This window comes from Sciurus vulgaris, assembly GCF_902686455.1.
Source record: "Sciurus vulgaris genome assembly, chromosome: 7".
In the NCBI taxonomy this organism is placed as follows: Eukaryota; Metazoa; Chordata; class Mammalia; order Rodentia; family Sciuridae; genus Sciurus; species Sciurus vulgaris.
This window is the reverse complement of record NC_136467.1, coordinates 57,765,574-57,776,086: the sequence shown is the minus strand read 5'-3', so window position 1 is coordinate 57,776,086 and position 10,513 is coordinate 57,765,574. Positions and strand designations below refer to the sequence as shown.

Genomic DNA, 10,513 nt, shown 5'->3' with positions numbered 1-10,513 from the left:
AGGTAACTGAAGCCACAAAAAGTGACTGCTAAAAAGCAGAGGGGGGACCCTACTGTATTCTTCTACCCATTCTAACTTGTCTTCTCTAGGAATACTTTCCAAAGGCCAAGTCAGGAAAGACTGGAAGGACAGTGTGATGTTTGCCCTTCAGGTGGAGTCCAACCCACTCAGTGGTGTCCCCTGCTGCAGGTAGATTCCCACAGCTTATAGTGTTCCAAGGTGTGTGTGACAGGTGGGAGCCAGGGCATAGTCTGCAACAAGGGAGTGCATTGTCCATAGAAGATTGAAAAGTAATGATAAAACCAAATAAAGGTAATATGGGGGGCGGTTCAATGGTAGAGTGCTTGCCTAGCATACAGAATGCCTGGGTTACTTCCCTAACATTAGAAAAAACAAAAAATCCCTGCTTTTATTTTATTTTATTTATTTTGGTACTGGAATCGAACTCAGAGGGTGCTTTACCACTGAACTTTTTATTATTATACCCAGTTCTTTTTATTATTTTTTATTATTGAGACAGAGTCTCACTAAGTTGCTTATGGGCCGGGCTAAGTTGCTGAGGCTGGCCTTGAACTTGGAATCCACCTGCCTCAGCCTCTGAGTTACTGGGATAATAGGTGTGCTGCTTTTAAATATCATTACAAATAGTGGATTGTGCGTAATGGCAGAGATAAAATACTCCTCTCTCACAAAATAGTCCTTGGGTCTAAATTCTAAACAATTTCTGTAGTGATTTTTAAGCTATTACATATACATACACTCCAGAGTTGGAAATTGTATTCCTTCTTCATTGACATGCATTGTTCTCTACAGAGAAGTTAATTCTGGAGCACTCCCAATCATACCCTCGCCTCACACAGAAACTCACCTGCACAGTCCCACTAGGAACTAGGAAAAGTCCAGAAAGGTCAACATCCTTCCGGGTTTCCACCAAAGGCAGTCATCTGTCCAGCTCCTGGGCACTGCACATCTGTGTTTCAACAGTAGAGTTGAAACAGAAGGGAACACGATGGTGCTCAAGAGAAGAAACAGAACTTGAGTTACTTTAATACTTTCATTCTAGGTAACCACTTGGAGTTTTCATTTGTATTCAGAAATTTATCAGTGAAAAAAGCATGAACTCCAAGCTGTCCTTTTTTTTTTTTTTTCCAACCTTTTTAAAGTCAGATTCACACGAATAAAACGATCCATTTTAAAGTGCATCCAGAGGCACTCAGTGCATTCTCAGTGTTGTGCCACCATCACCTCCATTTGGTTCCAAAACATTTTCATTGTTCCTGAAGGAGACTCTGTACCCATTAAGCACTCCCCCGCAACATCCCCTGTTTTGATTGGTAACTACAAATTTTAGTTTTTACATAAATATTTTACTAGTTTTTAAATGGAAATTTACTACTTATTATTCTTTCTTTTTTCCTTTTCTTTTCTTTTTCTTTCTTTTTTTTTTTTTTTTTTTTTTTTTTGGTGCTAGGGATTGAACCCAGGAGTGCTTAACCACTGAGCCACATCCCCAGCCCTATTTTGTATTTTATTTAGAGACAGGGTCTCACTGAGTTGCTTAGGGCCTCACTAAATTGCTGAGGCTGGCTTTGAATGCATAGTCCTCCAGCCACCTTCTCCCAAATCACAGGGATTAAAAGCCTGCACCACCACACCCAGCTTACTTTAATTATTCTTATTTATATGAACTGTAATGTTATCATACTGTATTATAGCAAATAGATGTGTTTTTCTCTTTTTCAAGAACCACATTTATGTTATAAAAGCATAATCCATTTTCTTTTTACTTTGAGTTATTTTATTTTAGTTTTACTCTTTACTGGCATGAAGTTTGATTTAAAAGACCTTTGGATATTTCTTTTCTGAGCATTTTTATCTATGCTATTGTATGATTAATACTAAAAATAATTTTGTTGTACAGATAAGTATTCACAGAAATGGGTCTGTTCTGGGTATCAAATAAGCCAGGTACACACTGACCACAGTCACTGAAATGTAGCTCGGCCCCTACCAGCTCACCGGTGTGGCGTGATACCTGTTCTACATTCACATAATATAGAAAAGGAGATGGCTCTTTCCCTCTGCCTCCTGAGTTCTTAAGATGGGATTTTGCAAATTACACTGAAAAATGACAGCCTGAACCAAAACAAACAAATAAGAGAAAAACAGTTCATTGATGTGTGCAGCACACATACACACAGTGTACAGAAACTCAGCAACCAGCAACTCCAAGGGGGTGGTGAGAACTCGGGGCTTATAGAGCCTCTTAAGAAAGAGCAATAAATTGGCAGGGACGTGACCTGACAAAGAGGAAGGACTTGAGGCTTCTGAGGGCAGCAAACTACATGGAGGTAGGTATTTGGGAGAAACTAGTAGAAGGGCAGGGTTGTTTTAATGAGTTTTGCTGTATAGATTTCTCTCATTCTGTCTCTGGGACCATTGGTCCTGAGTTAAGAGTCCAAGCCAGTGTTTAGGCAAATGGTGGAGAAGGAGGGCAGAGAGTTTTTATGTGTATCCTTCCTCTCTTCCATTCTTCCTTCCTTCCTGTACTGGGGATCAAACCCAGGGCCTGACGCATGCTAGACAACTACTCTACCACTGAGCTACACCCCAGCCTTTTGATTTTTATTTTGAAACAGGGCATTTCTAAGTTGTTCAGGCTGGCCTCAAGTAGCTGGGATTACTGGCGTGCGCCACTGCACCCAGCTCTCTGCTGTTCTCAATTGTCTTCAGCTCAAAATAACCTTCATGCCAAAGTGGCATATTTTGGGGTGGCATATGCTGACCTGTAGTGGCCATCCCTAGAGCTGGCTGAGCTTAGTTGAGACTGATGTTCCTCTAGCTTCTTCCTTTTCTTGGGGTACCTTGCTTCCCAGGGGACGCTAGCATTTCCAACTTCCACTTTCTCTCATTAGGAACAGTCTGACAATCACCTCCCAGAAAACTGGCTGAAACAGATGAATTTAGCATGCTGCCCAGGGGTACAGCCTGACCCTCAGCCCAAAGTGGAGCAGGCCCTAGCTCACCCCAGCAAATCTCACACAGCTTCTTAGTTCAAGTACTCTGCAGTAGACAGGCATGTCTAAAAATAAACAAACTGGGAAGTATTGCAACATATTCTCTCAACAAGTTCCTGCCATGCCAGAGGCATGCGGACTTCCTGACTATATTTTTAATGGATCTGTTTGCAAGTTTACACCAGCAACCCCTAGCCTTCGTGACAGGAGATTTTTGAGCTAGTTATTCCCATTACAGGAATTCGGTTTTTTGTTTGCTGTGTGTGTGTGTGTGTGTGTGTGTGTGTGTGTGTGTGTGTGTGTTAAGTTTTGAGCTGTGGACTGAATCCAGGGCCTCGTACATGCTAAGATTGTGCTCCACCTCTGAGCTACACTCCAGCTCACACTTTTTTTTGATATGTGTGTGAAAGTTTAGGTGAATGTCTTATTATTAAAGGAAATGCTGAGATAATATCTCCAAAGTGCCCAAGAGATATGATAACCAAATTGGCTTAGAGGTTTTCAACTCTCTGCATATAACATCACAGTGGACCTTGCCACATGCAGAGGCAAATTCACCAAAAGGCTGATAAAGTTGTGCTTTGGGGCTCCTCACTTGTATAAACTCCTTGTAATGCTCTGTACTGAATTTCGTCTTCATAATTCATATTCTTCTTCTTAAACAGGTACAACAACAAGCAAAACTTCTTTTCTCCTGCTGTGCTCACACAACAAAAAACAACTTCTTTGCCCAGATGCATGTGGGTTGCTTCCTTCTACTCACATTCTCCAGCAGACACCAGCTGGTGTCCTCTAACTTTACTCAATTCTGATTGTCTACCTGGCAACAGCATCAGATCCCACAGGTCAAACCGTAACTTCAGGTGCCAATCACAAGTAAACACTGACCAACCAGTTATACATTGGGACTCCCATGATCCCTTCTTGGCTCTGACTAATTGCTGGAGTGGCACGCAGGACTCAACAAAACACTTTACTTATGATCCCCTGCCTATTTATTACAAAGGAAATCAAAGGCTAAAGATGGATATTAGGTGAAGAGATGCATAGACCAGGTGTGTGGGAAGGGACAAGGAGCCCCACGCCTTTTCTAGGCACCTTCATCTGTTTGGCAATCCAGGAATTCATTTGAACTCTGTGCTTTGGAGTTTTAAATTTTTTTTAAATGAAAACATCATTATGAAGATATAATTGATTAAATATTGGCCATTGGTGATTGGTTTGACCTTCAACTCTTCTCCTCTCCCTGGAAGTCGGAAGGGAGGTGACCCTATAACCATATTTTGCTCTTTCTAGTGACCAGCCCCCATCCTGAGTCTCCCTAAGATCTTCCACTCACCAGTCATCTTATTCACATACAAAAAGACACTTGTCACTTTGGAGATTCTAAGGGTTTTAGTGTACCAGAAACCAGGGGCAGAGACCAAATATCTACTTCTTACTTATTATACGATATCACAGCAGGGTCCCCCAAATTATTATTTTTAACTCCAAGCTCCACAAATCCTGAATCAAAATCAACTCCTACAGATATCCCCTTAATGAACCACTGTGAGAATTTTTTTAAGGCATCTGGGTGGAATGCTGGGTCATCAGGTATCCTGGACTTAATCTCATTAGCTTGTGCCAGATCCTTCTCCCACCTGTGTTCCCACCAGTGGCAGGAAGATGCTGGTAGCCCCACACTCCTGTCAGCACTTGGCGTTATCCAGCTTTCTAACTTCCCCAGGCTAAAAGCTGTGTAATAGCCTTACAGCTTGACAGCTTTGGAGTGGAAGGTGATCTCTCCTTGTTGCTTTAATTTGCATTTCTTTGATTCCTAATTTACAGTTTCTTTCATATTCTTGCTAGACTTTGGGTTTCCTGTTTTGGAAATTTTCTGCTTGCATATTTTACCCATTTTTCTTTTGGTGTACTGTCTTTTCTTGTTGAGTGTCCCAAGTTTTTTTTATGTATTCTAGTTATCGATTCTTTGTCACTTTGAGACATCACAATCTGTTGTCCATTTCTGAAATTCAATTCAATTGTGGCATCACTTGCTAACAGAAACCCTTAATTTTGATGTAATGGGACCTATCAACTTGCCTTCTAGTTTGTGCTTTTAATATCTCATTTAAGGATAAAGAATATGTGTTACATATACACAATGGAATACTACTGAGCTTTAAAGAAGAATGAAGCTGTGTCATATGCTGCTAAATGGATGGAACTGGAGACTATTATGCTAAGTGAAACAAGCCACTCCCCAAAACCGAAGGCCTAATGTTCTCTCTGATAAGTGGATGCTGATTCATAATAGGTGGTGTGGCGGTGAGGAGTGAAGGTTTAGCAGATTGAAGAGGGGGGAAGGAGGGAAGGGAGAAGGTATGGGAATGAGAAAGAGTATAATAAATTAAACATAGCTTTCCTATTTTCATATATGAACACACAACCAGTGAAACTCCACATCGTGTATAATCACAAGAATGGGATCCTAATTAGAATAAGTTATACTCCATGACTGTATAATATGTCAAAATATATTCTGCTGTCATGTATACCTAAATAGAACAAGTTAAAAATCTCATTTAAGAATTTTTCACTCATCCCAGGTTATAACTCTTTTCTCCTCTTGACTTTATAATTTTATTTTTTGTGGTTAGGCATCTAATCTGTTGGAAATCTTTGGTATGTGGGTTAGGTAGAGATTCAACTTTAGTTTCCTTTATCCTTTTTTTCTCTTCCACTTTTCCCACTATCTTTCCCTAAATAACCCATTCACCCCCTATTAAACTGAGAGGCCAACTCTACATTATATAAAGTTCACAGGTATATTAGCTTTAGGTTACTGTGACAAAATATCTGAGCAAATCAACTGACAAAGTTTGTTTTAGTTCATGGTTTCAGAAGTATCAGTCCATGATCACATGGCTATTGGTTTGGGGCCTGTGGCAGCACAGTGCATCCTGGCAGGAGTACGTGGCAGAGGAGGCCTAACTTCAAAGAACAGAAAGCCAAGAGAGAAAGGGGCCAGGGTCCCAGCAGCCCCTTCAAGGGCACTTCCCAGTGACCAAAATTCCTCCCACTAGATTCTACCCTTAAAGTTGGAATCTCAATAGTGCCACTGGCTAGTAATCCAAGCCTTCAATACACAGTGTTTGGGGGCACATTATAGATCCAAATTGTAGCAAACGGTAAACACAGACCACCTGTCAACTCTGTATGCCACTCCCCTGCAACATGAAAGACAACTTGGGCCAGGTTGGATGGTGCACACCTATAATCCAAGCTACTCAGGAGGCTGAGGCAGCAGGATTGAAAGTTTGGGGTCAGTCTGTCCACTTAGAAGTCTTTTCAAAATAAAAAATCTTTAAAAAGATTGAGAATATAGCTCAATGGTAGAGCTTTTTCCTAGTGTGCATAGGCCCTGGCTTCAATGACCGATATTGCAAAAAACAAGCAAAAACCAGACAACTTTGTAAGGTGTCTCAATATCTGAGAAGCAGTATCCCCCTTGTTATTCTACAACTTTAAGATTGACTTAACTACTGGTGGAACTTAATTTTCCCTATATATTTTAGAATAAGGATATCAGGTTTCAACTTTCCCATTATAGTTATATTTTTATGGGAATTGCATTAAATTTATAAATTAATTTGAGGATATTTGACATCTTTATCATTTAAGTCATAGAATCCAAGACCTAGTACATTGAAGGATAGAGAATTGTAAGGAAAGACTGAATCGGACATTGAAGAATGTCATTGAGAGGGTCCCAAACCCTGTCCTTGCCATCTGCTTTGCATTATTTTGGGAAGGTGGGGCAATAAAAACTCATATTCTTCAAGGCAGGACTAGGCACAGTGAGAAGCATGGTTCACTGCTCTGGGAGTGGGTCAGGGGCTCTGCAAGCAGATATGAGAAGCCCTCTTCTGGCAAGGCACCAGCAAGGGGCCCAGGATGTGAGCTGCTCAAAGGACCCCCACCCCTCAATCCCAGAAGGGGAGCAGAAAGCAGCCAAGCACTGCAGGCTTCAGAGCCAAAGAGACTGGGAGCAAGAAATTAAAAGCATGTGGGCCTGTGACTGGAGGCCATGGCGGGATCTGGAGCGTGAATGGGTAGATGCCAACACATGACTAAAAGGAAAACGTGCCAAGTTTCGGGTGAGTCGATGCCAAGAGAAGGCAGAGGATTGTGGTGAGCCAGAAACCCTCTCGCCAATGCCTGAGTGCTCTTGTGCCCTTTCTCTGCACAGAGACCGTGATGGCCTCCAGGGAGAAGATGGCCCAGGGAGAGGGGAAAAAAAATCCAGACATTGCCATTTATTCAGAAATGTTTTTTAAAAGTTAAAGGAAAAGTTATCATGAATTCCTAAGTTCCGTTTGATGGAAATAAATAGTTGCATTTTATTTTACCCTTGAAATATCAAACTTTGGTGGTTAGAATAATTGTATATCCATTATGGAACTTTGAGTTTCTACAGACTGGATTAGAAAAACAATCTGTTAAGGCGGGATTTGGAGAATTAAACAAATAAATATAACATAACTACAATCAGGTAGGTAAAGAAATTGAGACATAAAGAAATCAAAAGTTTTGTTTCCCATGAAAATGAATTAATGGCAGACAATCATGGCCCACAGTGTCACCTCCTGACCTCACTCCAGTTCTGAAAGCAGACAAGTACTTTGAGAGGATTCTGGAATAACCCCTGAGACTATAGCACTGCTCACAGAGCTCTTCTGAGTCAAGGCAGCTGAGCTGCAGGATGGGGGACTTTTCAATGTGGCCTCCTGTTTCCTGGGTGATGTCACTGCCACACGGGCACCATCCAGCACGCAGAGGGTTGGCCGGGTTCCTCCCGCTGCTTTGTGACATCCTATCTCAGAGAGAATGTACAGCTCCTGGGGTGGCCAGGCATCCTGCAGGTGGTCTGGGAAGACCCTTGTTCTATGGGAAGAGAGGAGTGCGGCTTTTAAATGTCCCTCCTTGTTTGTGGATACAAATGTCAACATGATCCTGTAGTCTGTTACTCAGGAGACTGAGGCAGGAGGATTGCTTGACTGAGCACAGGAGTCTGAGGTCAGCCTGGGCAACAAAGTGAAACCCCATCTCAAAAATTAAAATAAAATAAAATTAAAAAAAGGTCTTCTATCGGAAAGGCAGATTCTGCTGCCAAGAAGTTCACTCTGTTTCAGCCTGACACTGGAAGAGCTCAGAGTGTCTACTTCATATAATCCTCCTGGTATGGCCAGCACAAGTAGACAACAAACGCCCTCTCCCCTGACCCTTCTCAGCTCTAGGGAACCTGAAGGAAGTCTGTCTCTCCTCTGAAGAGAGTCTGATCCCATATAATCTTTGAGTATCCACAGGTGCCCCTGCAGTACTTGCCAAGGGGACTCCGTCCTGCCATGGCCTCTGATTGTTGGGCCCAGGCAGGTGTCTCCTCCCAAACCACCCTTCTCCAGATCTGATGGTTGTCTGTCAGCCTCTTGCACATGTCCTTCCAACAGAGGGTCAGGCCCTTTGACTCTGTTGCCCTCACCCTTTTAGGTGCTTGTCCACGGCCAGGTCCTTCTGTCCACGTCACTTGGCCATTGCTGTTCTGTTGCTCTGATGCCACAGGGGACATGAAGTTCCAGGGGACTCACAGAATTCACCCTGGAAGGGAGGCCCAGGTCTTTCCCACCCTAGGAGCCCCAACGCTGATTTGAGGCATCTCTTCTACACCTGGTTTCCTCGGCACTCATGTGAGTCAGGAAGCAGCAACCCCAAACCTATATCCACACTTTATCCTCTGCTTGGGTACAGCCCACAGGCTAAAAAGAAATTAAAATAATAATAATAATAATATCTGGAAATACATAAAAACTATAAAGAATTCATATTTCTGTGCCCCTGAATCAAGTTTTATTAGAACACAGCTATATTTAATTCATTTACATCTTGTCTATGACTGCTTCTGCGCTACTAAGGCAGGACTGAATGGTTTCAACAGGGACATAAGGACCACAAAACCTAAAATGCTTACTGTCCAGCCCTTTACAGTGAACGTTTGCTGGCCAATCCCTAGTCCAAGCTGATGCCTCTCTGTCACAATGGCTGTGTATAGTGAAAGCTACCACTGGTCTCAGAATGGTGGGGGAACAGATAGAACAACTTCCGCCACTAGCCACCAGAGTTGGGCCACTGGCTTCCATCATTGATCCAACTAGGTCTCCTCTGAGCTTCTCTTTTCCCTTGGCCTGACCTCTTCTCTCCTCTATCACTTCTTGCTTAGAGTTTCCATCTTTTGCAGCTGGGATCTGTTATGATCTATTAAGGTCCCAACTCTTATATGCTTGTTTACAAGCATTTTACTAAGTTTTTTTTTCTTGACATTTCCCTGTTGAAATTTCCAAGATAAAAGTGGGAATTAACCCAGCTGTGTGTGTGTGCACATGCATTCCAGGTTGTAAATTACGGGACAACAACTGATTGGCGTTGCCTTTTGGGATGTCTACCTTGAACCCATCTGCTCTAGGAGCAGGGTCATACAGGGCAAAGTACAACCACTTAAAAACTGCTCCTGGGGTTTCCCCTACCAGGACTAGTGGGAATGACAGGTAATGTGGAAGAGACATAGAAATTTAACCCCGTGCTATGATAACACTATAAGCCAAATTCATTAGGAAAACTTGATGGCACGCATGGCAGAGAAAGAAAAGAATCCATAATCAGATAGGATTGGATTTAAGGGAACCGCTTATCCTCAGGGCTTGCTCTTCTAGCGGTAGCCAAGAGGGCAGTATCCATGGGAGTTAGTAGAGTCAGGCTGTGTTTTAACCAAAGGGTTTCATGGCAGCCAACCGGGTAGGAAAGCATGGTTCCAGATGATGGACCCACTAAGAACCAGTGAATGGTTGTACCATGCCTGGGGTAGGTTCCAGACCTATAGAAGAGCAACTAGAGCTAGACAGGATCTCCAAGTTGTGTGAAGTTAAGAGAAAATTACCAATCCCAGTAGGGTGCAAGCAGACATCCAAAATAGAGGCTCAATCTTATGGAATGTATATGGGGGGGGTCTTGTGTGTGTCTGTGTGTGTGTGTGTGTGTGTGTAGGATAACATTCATACAACTCTGGGGATATTTATTAGCCACAATAAAATCAAGGATCAGTGGATCAATAGTGGTACAAATAACTTGAGACCACCACCTGCAACATGGCTTACGATACCTACCAGTGTGGGGTAGGTCAGCAATTCAGGGCATCCATGTCTAAGGCTGAGAGGCTAGAGAAGGCAGAAACCTAGAGGGATGAGTGAGGAATTGGAGAATTCATCCCAGATGACTCTTTAGCTTACCTTGACAGAAGTATTTAGCAGGAACAAAGGGAGGAAGGTGAGGAAACTTGGTTTTGGAGGAAAGCCAAAATGTTCCAGGCCCATCTGACATCGTTCCCCTTGGGCCTGAATTACCTACATAAATAAAGAGGTTGTAGGGAAACCCAGAAGGTAAATTATTCCCAGGTGCAGACC

At 42.6% G+C, this 10,513-nt stretch overlaps 1 long non-coding RNA gene across 1 annotated transcript in view; it reads right to left on the bottom strand.

Annotated features, from left to right (window-relative positions):
• Positions 1 to 919: 919 nt before the first annotated feature.
• LOC306666792 overlaps positions 920 to 10,513 on the bottom strand; it is a 36,560-nt gene continuing 26,966 nt past the window's right edge. Inside the window, exon 3 of the long non-coding RNA XR_013765400.1 lies at positions 920 to 1,015. This is a non-coding gene — a long non-coding RNA (uncharacterized lncRNA). The remainder of the gene's footprint in view (positions 1,016 to 10,513) is intronic.